A 10765-nucleotide genomic window follows, 5' to 3' on the forward strand; every position below is an offset into this window, starting at 1 on the left:
TATACATCATATACATATTAAAATTTATTTATTTATTTTATGTATATGAGTACACTGTAGCTATCTTCAGACACACCAGCAGAGGGTATGGGATCCCATTGTGACCCACCATGTGGTTGCTGGGGATTGAACTCAGGACCTCTAGAAGAGCAGTCAGTGTTCTCAATCACTGAGCCATCTCTCCAGCCCCCTGCAAATTTACATTTTGACAATTTTGAATATGTGCATACTCTATTTTGATTGCATTCTGGTTACCTTCTCTTGTCCACCTATTCCTCTGAAAAACCACTTCTTAGCCAGCCTGCTTTTTAAATTTCATACCTTTTTTATTCCTATTGGATAGGTTTATGGTTTTTATCCTGGGAGACCCAGGTCTTTAAAAGCAATGTCTCACATTGCTGCCTTTACCCAGCCTCTCTGGGTATATTGACACCTGATTCACAAAATAATCTTGATGGATAAAGGGGACAAAAATATTTCCTTGAGTGTCATTTCGTCCTTTGCTTTGTACTACATAGATAGGCCCATCAATGGGGACATATCCTCTCAACTTCACTCAGCAGAGCAAGCATACACCAAAAGTGCCTCTGATTCATAAACTTCTGGACTAGAACACGATCCACCATCAAATAGTAATGCATAATTCTATCGGCTTGATGCTGTGCTGGCTAGTTTAACGTCAACTTGACACAAGCTAGAGTCGTTTTGGAAGAGAGAACCTCAGCTGAGAAAATGACCTCATCAGACTGGCTGTGGACAAACCTGCGGTACATTTTCTTGAATGATAATTGATGTGGAAGGGTCCAGCTCTCTGTGGGTGCTATCACCCTGGAGCTGGTGGTTCTGGGCACTATAGGAAATCAGGCTGAGCAAGTTCTGAGGAGGAGGCCAGTAAGCAGCACCCTCCATGGCTTCTGAATCTGCTCCTGCCTCCAGGGTGCTGCCCTGTTTGAGTTCCTGTCCTGACTTCCCTCTCAGTGAAGGACTGTTGCCTACAAGAGTAAGTCAAATAAACTCTTTTCACACCAAGTTGCTTCTGGTTATAGTATTTTATCACAGGAGCAGAAACACTAACTAAGACAGATGCCAAGTCACGCCTGACCACAGCTCTCTTAACAATTGCAACTTGCTATTGTCTTCCAATGGAAAGTATTAGAGAAATATGATCATGAGAGTATGGTTGAAGGCATTAGCAAAAATAACTTTGGTCCAAGAAGCCATTGGTTTTAGGCCCCCATCGGGCCTTGCTTCTGCTCTTCTAAGATGCTGTGCACATGAGCAGACACACTCTGCACATGAGCAGACACTGTGTGCATGAGCAGATGCTGTGCACATGAGCAGATGCTCTGCACATGAGCAGACGCTGTGCACATGAGCAGATGCTGTGTATGCGAGCAAATGCTGTGCACATGAGCAGACGCTGTGCATGTGAACAGATGCTGTGCACGAGCAGATGCTGTGCACATGAGCAGATGCTGTGCATGTGAACAGATGCTGTGCACGAGCAGATGCTGTGCATGTGAGTGGACACTGTGGATGCTATGCACGCGAGCAAGGATTAGAGCGTTTTCACCTCCACTTGGCTGTCCACCTTCTTGCCTCATTCTGGTCTCCTCTAGTCTTTGGTTCCATTCTATATTTAATGAAAAACTCAGCACTGTGATGTCTTCTTGACATCAGCTTTATTCCTAAGTCATGGTAAGGACACATTCTCTTCTCTCGCTCTCTCCAAACCTAATCATACTACCTATATGATAAAAGGCCAGAGCAGTCATTCTGGTTGAATTTCCCAACACTTTTCAAGGGTGCATATGAGTATGTGGGAATCCTCAGAGAGAAATCAGAAGCACAGAGAGAACTGTGGATTTGGGATCTGACAGGCATGACTAAAGTCGTTTAACAGTTCCATTTGTTACTCACGGCAACTTGGCCTACAGATATCAAGAACATGGTAATAGAAGGAAACAAATATTCCCACCTTTGTAACTTTCTTAAAAATTTCCCCATGGCATATACTCACTGTATATGGCATTGGGTTATATAGCATCATTTTTATACAAGTATATAATTTACTTTTAGCATAGTCACTCATAGCCCCTACTGTCACTAATCTTCTATATTTCATACCTGGATTTGCTCCCTAGCAAATGCACTAGGATCCTGATACCCTGTCTGAGGTCGCATAGTCATCTCTCAGAAAAACAGACAAACAAACAAAAGAATAGAGCAAACAGTGGCCAGCCTAGAGGATACTTGAGTGACATCACGTTCCACGTGCAGAATGAGACAGGGAAACCATCTTCCACCCAGGACAGTTGCCCTGCTAGTGGATAATCAGGCACCAACATTAAGAGATAAAGTCAGGTAGGTACCCAGTGTTCAACAGTCTTGACATTTTTCCTGGTCCCACATCCCCACATTCCATGCAGAACAAATGATATGAGAAACCATCTCCTCACATCTAGGACACTAATCACTAGGACATCTAATCACTGAGTTCTGGGGAGAAGGATTATGGGTTCTCCAATTCAGAAAGTGCCCTGGGAGAGCACATAAGTTAGAACCATGTTGTAGAGCTAACTTCTAAGAATGCTTATACTTGATGAATTCAGTTTACCTGAGCTCAGAAAAATGGTGTGTCATGTGGAGGAAAACATTTCAAAGTGACAGAACAGGACCATCAGGGACAAGGCTAAGGAAGATGCCACACAGTCAAAGCTTCTGCTCATCTGAAAACAACCTGTTCTCACTGGGCTCTTGGGCCCCCTTCTTTCTCATAGTTCAGTTATCACAACATTGTGTCTATTCTGATCTCAGTCCTCACGGTCTCTAAAATCTCTTTCACCTTCCATTAGTAAAGGGAAGGAAGGAGTCCTTAGGGCAGTCAGTCTCTCCAGCATCCTTCTATTTTGGTGCAGAAACTGAATAATGGGAAAGGGTTTTCCTAAAATAGTAAACTTGGCAGAAAACCAAAGGGGATACATACTGAGGTTTTTGTACCTGTTCTGATTATTTTATAAATTTGTATGAACGTTATTGGTCTTTAAAAAGAAATCTAGAGCTGGATTAGATAAGTAATAGGTGTGTTCTTTGCTGAAGAAGCCTGTCTCTCCTGTGGAGCATTGCTTAGTTGCCTGTAGTCCTGTGTCTAGAGTTGAGACATCATGGGCTTTCTCCCTTTCACAACACTTAGTCTTTTGTTGTTGTCTTTGTTTAGATCATGTTTATGCAGCCACATTGGTAGGAAGTTATGGGTGTAGCTTGCGACATTCCTAGGAGACACTGTCTCAAAGCAAACTGCCTGGTCCTCAGGCTTTTACCACCCTTCCGCCCACCTTCTGAAGTGATCCATGAATCTAGGTGCAGAAGTATGCTGTGAATGTGTCACTTGGGACTGGGTTCCTGGTCTGCATTTTGATTGGTTATAGTTTTTTTGTAATTGTCTCCTTTAAAACAAATGATAGGAACCATTTGCCATGTTTTATTAACACAGTATTTCATTCTTCTTAGAAATGTACTTCTCAGTAAACTTTAAAAAACTATAATTCTAGAGTTTATAGGCTCTAGGTGTTGAAGGATAGAGTAGAACCCAGATATGTGTATGCAAATTAAGAGGCAAGAAAAAGAAGCGCTAAGGTGGAATCAGCCTCATTCCCACTTGGTGGAGGTGAGCATGTAGTGTGTGTGAAGTGACCAGAAGAGTCCTGCTAGGTCACATCAAGAGCGCAAGCTCAACAGGCTCAGGCAAAAGGGCATCCCAAGCCTGCTCTGCGGTACTGGAATCCCAAGACTGCCCTGCGGTGCTGGCATCCCATGCCTGCTCTGCGTGACAGCTGGCACAGCTAATGGTTAACATTGCTACTCGGGTACGAACTAATGTCATACTGCCTCTGCATAATGATCCAGTTCTTCCCTAATATTTTTGGTTTCAGGATCTCATCCGAAATGCCTCATTACCTGGAGCCATCACAATTCTCTTTGCCTGAGAATGGGGCTTTTATACATACTTTTAAAAACTAATTCTTGGAGAATTTCATACGTTGTACTTTGATCGCATTCAGTCCTCCCCCTACTCCTCACAGATGAACAACACTTCCATCGTCGCCCAGTGTACCTTCCTTTGATATATTTAAACATCTCTTGAGTTTCACACATGAGGACTATATTTACATCATTTCCACGAATCCCCTAGCTCCTCCTATATCTCCATTATATGTTTTCAAATCCATAACCTCTTCTTCAATGATTATAGTTACACATGTATAATATATGTCACAAAACATATATATTGTTCTATGTGTGTGTGCACATAGAAATACAACATGCTGAATCCATTTAGTGTTGACCTTATTGACCTAGTTTTAGAACTGCTGTGTTTGTGACTGGATAACCTATTAGTGGCCTTGTCTCTGGAGAACATCAACGCTCGTCTTCACAACAACCATTAAGTTCCTGCAGCTCCAAGCACATTCGGGGAGGACGTAGTGAGTCATTACGGAATCCATGGTGGTTCCTTCGGTTCCAGCAGGGATTCTGTGCAAGCTGAGGGCTCGGCTGCCTCAAGGGTCAGTTCTCAGCATTAGGGCTGCCGTCACATTACAACCACGCCTTCGTCTGGTGCCAAAGCCATCGCATGTCCAGTGAATTTCAAGATGTAGAGTTGGCAAGTTCCCACTCACTCTAGAAGACTTTCACCCAGAGACGGCAAACAACCAGGCCATGGCCTTGACAGCTGAGAACGTCAGAGGTGGGGAGAGCGAACAGAGCAAAGAAGTGTGCACTGACACTGAGGTGAAGGACTGTCATCTTTTGTACAAGGAGTTAAACTCAGACACTGTTTGTTGACCTGTTAAAATGATTCATTTTGTAGACCCAGTCTTCCACGAGTCAGCTCGCCATAGAAGAGTTCCTCCTGGTTTGTTCTCCAAGGAAGCACATGGAGCAGTGGAGAAGTCAGCAAGAAAAGGAAGCAACTAGATTCTTGGTAATGTCTTGTGACTGGCATCTCTACTGAGGGATGAGTTATCTTCAGGCTTGGGACACAGAGATAAGATTAGGAGGAGCTCAGAGCTCCTAGATTAAACCCAGCATCCGCATGTTCTCTCGCATGGCTTAGTGCCTGCATCTTTGTTCTTCCCATGAAGCTTTGCCTTAACCCCTTCCACACAGCATCCTTCCAGGTAAATCAACATTTGGAGATAGAATGACCTAAAACACTTTTTCACCAGCCTTCTGTTGCATCTCCTGCAGGGCTGGGTTGAGTGCATGCAGGCTCTCTTCAGAGATGCTTGATTCTTCCGTGCTCTGCCCATACCACTGTGTGCCTGGGAAAGCTGAGGCCTGCCTCATAGACCACTCAGGTTCTTCTCACAGATGCAGGAGACTTCACATTTCCAGGAAGTGGACAGGCTCCCACTGCATCCAGTCTCAGCACATTCCCACACTCTTCTACTAACACATTCACCAGGGCAGGCAGACATAAGCAGTGACTGGTGGAAGGGGTTTCTCATCTACAGAACAGTTTCCCCCATCAGGCAGGTAATGTGGATTTTAGATGATTTCAAGAATATATGAGGAAGCCAGTTTCCTTTCTCCATTTTCCAACAGTCATCCTGTCTCTAGCCAAACATGGTTTCTCCCATACTTAAACATTCCTCTGCAGCTCCACTCACTCTTGAGATGCAGCCCCAATGCTGACTCTGCTAAATACATAGACCACAGAGCCCTCTTGAGCATGTCTCTGCTCTCTCCTACTTGCAGATGAGGGTCGCATACCTCACTCAGAGTCTCTCATCAAAGCTACTAATGACAGGAATCACTGGGGATTCTCACACAAGGCAGTAGTAGGATTAGGCATTTTAGAGTTACTTTATGTAGGCTATCTCAGTTATTTTTGAAATTCTCTTGGGATTCCATAAATTTACTTCTTTCCTGTGTCTTTTTTACCTGTATGAAAAGACCTTTCAGTTGAAACAGACCCATGTCCATTTCATTTGGAAAGAAGCAAAAGTATACATCGTATTTTTCGATAGAGCATGAAACTCAGGACTCTGTTGACAAGACCCCACATTTGAACAAATCTGAGACAGGCTCTGGTTGCTCCTGTGATCTCTGCCTTGAATTTCTCCTGGAAACATCATGTGATGATCTTGAAATGACGATAAAGATTTAAAGGTCCTCTGGGACATGTGGGGATAAGACAAAGACTCTGACATCATGTGTCTGTAGTCTCTAGGAATGTTTACAACATCTCCTACTGAGAATAAGGGAGAAGCCAGCAAGCAGATAAGTAAGAACGGCAATGCCTTTTGTGACTTCAGCCACGTTTCTGCACCCAGCACAGAACATATAAATGAGGAGATCAGCTGAGCCCTCAGTGAAGGCCCTTCCTGCTAAGATGAAGTCCATCTTCTTCAGCCTTTCCCTGCTCCTCCTTCTACAGAAGAAAGCAGCCGGGATAGAAATCTATGGTGAGTTCAGGGAGCAGCCTGGAAAGAGAGGCACTCAGGGAGGATGTCCATAAGGGTGTTCTGGCAGTGAGAAGAACCCTCCATGGGGTCATCTTCTTGATGGACTTTGAGTCTTCTCCACCCACATCCACATACCTGTGGGTACATCAGTGGGTTGATGGGGGAAATTCTGGGATAAGACTTGAAAAGGAGCTGAACAGATGATATAACTCAAAGATTCTTATCATCCATCAGCAGGTGGGACAAAAGGACACCTTCTAGTAAAAACATCCCCACTCATATTTCTGGGAAATGGCCAGTTCCTCTATGGGCACAAAGAAGAACAGGAAGAGGCCCCTGAAGAGAGCATCTTTGTGCAAACTAAGCACCATGCATATGGCCAGGATGTTGATGCTGACCTGGAAGAGGCTCACAGTTCACAGGAACAGACAGGTTTAAAGGAAGACATAGTTTGTGATGAAGAAGATGAGCTTGCCCAACAAAAATCCCAGCTGCAATCCCAGTCACAAATAAAATCCCAAAGCCAAGTGAAATCCCATGCAGGCCAGCTGAAGTCCCAAACAGGCCAGCTACAGACCATAGGGCAGGTGAAGTCACAAACCAAGCTGAAATCCCACGGAGCCTCTCTGAAGTCCTACAAAGCACCACTAAATCTCCGCAAAGATGTTCCTCAGCAAATCAAGGGCAAAGGATACAGCCTGGATGCAGACCTGGCCCAAGTGCACCAACAGCGTGCAAAGGTTCACAGGCTCAAGAGAAAGCCTGGCCGGTCCAGGAAAACAGCAGCATTCTTACCACAGTTTAGACACCGCTCCCAACCCTATCATGGGTACTTCATGCAGTTTCAAGAGCAGCTACAGGGCAGTGTTCATCACACAAAATCCTTCCATCATAGTCCTGGGATGTGCTACTGTCCAAAAGAAGGGCTAGTTCTATACCCACACACCTTCACTGGATAATACATTCATTAACCTCTCAAGAATTAAGACATATTTAGAGGTGAGTATCTTAGCAACCAGGAGACCCATCTATCCCAGTGTTTCTAGGTGGTGCATGGAGGACTCCCTGGCCCTCCCCGTGGGATTGGTAGTGATAACTACAGCAGTGGGTGTGCTGAGCTACACACATTATGGAGATGAGCTCCACCCCCTGCTGAATGAAGCAAGCACCTGTTAGAGGCAGAGAAAACTACCTGGGCTATCATGGTGTCTCAAATCCCTCTCCTTAGTATTCTCTACACATGTAGCCATTAGTTCTCTGAACATGCACCACTTATACAGTCATGTAAATTTGAGATATATTTTGGTAACTTCTTATGCTTTGGATTCATAAGGCTCAGTTTCTTGCTACATTGTTACACAGTGTTATTGGTTTTGTTTCCCACACCAGTTAATGTTCTTCAGTGCCATTTGGGTTATACTTATCATTTTGAGACCAGAGACCCATGAGATATTGAGGCATCTTTGTGAATATGAGAGATAAATGAGCCCATGAACCATCCTTGTTTGTGATCCAGACGTTGTGAGAAGTGGCACGCCAGGGTGCTGAGGAACCGGTTACACGGGTGTTTGCTTTGTCAGGAGAGAAGTCTGAAGCCTGGGGAGGAAAAGGAGGTGCTACATTCATGTTTGCATTAAGGGGCACATCATGTGAAGAGAAGGCAAGCAACAGAACTGTGGGTCCAGTGGTCAGTAGCAGCCAGTACTCCAAATGGCTGCAACTCGAACAGACAAGGGACCTGGTCACATGGCCCTGCCTGCCAGCCCTCACTAACCTGTGTTACAATCTATGTCCTCTCTCCATAGGAGTCACCTGCCCTGCATGGACTGTGTTGTCCTTAAGATGCTGACTGCCCTGTAGTCCTCAACACATGCAAGGATGCCATGACCTGCTCCCATGTTCCTTCCTGAGACTTTCTAAACTTGGAGCACCCTCACACTGGTGCTCTCCAATAAACAGAGCCTTCCTGACATCAGTTGCTTTTGACTGTTGAAATCTCCAAGTTCCTACCAGCTTTGGTGTTTGGATGACCTCTTTTCAAATGACAAACTCAAACTGAAAGAACAGAACACTCTTGTAGCGTTACACATAATAGAAAACAAGTGTTTCCCAATAAAGACATTGTTTTGGCATCAATTGTTTTAATTTGTCTATATGTTTTGATTTTGTGTGTATGTATGTGTGCATGTGTGAGTGGTTGTTCATTCCTTCCAGGACACGCCTATGGAGTTCAGAAGATAACTTTTAGAACTTGGTTTCTTTTGTCTTCCATGGGACACAGAGCCTGAACTCAGGTCATCAGGCACTACGGGTGACTATTCTTTCTCACTGAGCCCCTGTTCAAGCATCCTCTGCTTTCGCCTATTTAGATCCTTCCATTCCTATGAGTTTAATGGTTTGGAGGGCATATCTCCAAATGATGTTCCAGATACCAATAACAGCAGTCACAGCCCTGTATCTAGATCTCTTTCTAGAAATGCAACATCAACAGAAGGGATGAGCTCTCCCGTTACTCTGTGCTCATACTGAGCACATCTCCCCACTCTCAAGACCCTTTTGCTAGTGGGGTTTCAGAAACTGTGTACTGAGAAATGCCACATAACCTGTATTCTGTCAGGCCATGCAGGGCTCCGTGCTACACTGGCACACTCATTTGTATTGGCCAAGGACACCTTACTCTTATTTCCAGAACATTTTCTTCTTTTCTGGCTTCTTTTCAGAAGCAAATATCTCATGCACTGACAGGTTAAGCCTCTACCACTCAGCAAGATAGAGTGTGTTGACAGAGTATGTCACTGTGGACAGACAGAATGAAGGGCCAGATATAATAGTTGGGAGGGGTCCAAATGGCCACTTCCTGACTATATGATCTATTTTCTGGTATCTTGGAAGCTTCCAGAGAATGAAAATTCTTTAGGAACAGAAGATAACATGGAAGAGTAAAGATAGCTTTGCAGTTCCAGGTCAGCCACAGGAACCACCTATCATCATAAAACCTTACATCCTACCATTTGTACACAAGAAAAGTTCAGGGAGTAACTTTGAGCCCCGTTTCATATCTGTTGGCTGAGATATATATATGTATCTGACTTATTTATTCATGAGTATATTTGAAGCTTTTGAAAAAGGAAAGAATGACTCAATGTGGTCAAATATCAACATACCTGCCTCAGATTCCACAAACCCAAAGTCACATGACCAGGAGTCAGTGCCACCATCCCTTTGATTTAGAAAGTATAATCCTTCTAGCTATGAACATAAAGCAGTGACCCTTTTGTTGTGCATTCACAGGGGGTGGCCCCCCATTTCTCTGTGTACACTAAATGGGGAGAGCATGAAACTGGAGAAATGCCCAAGCTTTAGAACATAAGAAAATTGTTTTATTCTGAGGTCTGGAAATTTGGAGGCCATGAGTCCATCTTTCCTTTTAAGTTCCTCGTTTGAAAACTACAATTGGAAGCACATTACACATGTAGGTGATACTAAGATGCTGTCAAGGTACACCCAAGGGTAGAGTAAGGTAGACTTTAAAAGTTTAACCATAGAATAATCACACTTTATATGTGGTGAGAACAGAGAGCAGAAGACAGGATGTAGATTGTTGCAGGTTTAATTAGATTCTCTGCCAAACAAAATGTTGACTTCTAAGTCCTGGACTTAGAAGAGAGTATTTGGAACTAGAAATCCCTGAGAAAGGATTATACTCACCCAAACATGACCAGAGTGCTTTCACTCAGAGCCAGTCATAACTGGTATCCTTTAATCTTCCTTTTTTATTATTTTAGGGTTGGTTTTTTTTTTTTTTTTTTTTTTTTTTTTTTTTTTTTGGTTTTTCGAGACAGGGTTTCTCTGTATAGCCCTGGCTGTCCTGGAACTCACTTTGTAGACCAGGCTGGCCTCGAACTCAGAAATCCACCTGTCTCTGCCTCCCAAGTGCTGGGATTAAAGGCATGCGCCACCACGCCCGGCTTATTTTAGAATTTTATACATGCTCGAGATACTTTTGATTAAAACTAATGCCTGATCCATTTTCTCCAGATTCTCTTCTACCCTTTCACCACTGTTATTTCATCCCAACTGTATGTTTTGCTTTGTGTTTTTTAATCTACTGAGTCTACTTAGTGTACACTGGTGTAGGATGATCTTCTGGAACATGGGTTGGATCTAGGGGGCTGCATCCCTGAAGACAATGTATCTCCCAGCTGGCATAATGTGACAGATGGTATACTGTATAGCAATGGGCATGATGGGGATCTCCCCCATCCATGATAAGATTTTGGCTGATTTGATGTTGT

At 43.8% G+C, this 10765-nt stretch overlaps 1 pseudogene; it reads left to right on the forward strand.

Annotated features, from left to right (window-relative positions):
- Nucleotides 1-6397: 6397 nt before the first annotated feature.
- On the forward strand, nucleotides 6398-7429 carry LOC117703957 (seminal vesicle secretory protein 3A pseudogene; annotated as a pseudogene).
- The last annotated feature ends 3336 nt before the right edge of the window (nucleotides 7430-10765 follow it).

This window comes from Arvicanthis niloticus, chromosome 2 (genome assembly GCF_011762505.2).
Source record: "Arvicanthis niloticus isolate mArvNil1 chromosome 2, mArvNil1.pat.X, whole genome shotgun sequence".
Lineage (NCBI taxonomy): Eukaryota > Metazoa > Chordata > Mammalia > Rodentia > Muridae > Arvicanthis > Arvicanthis niloticus.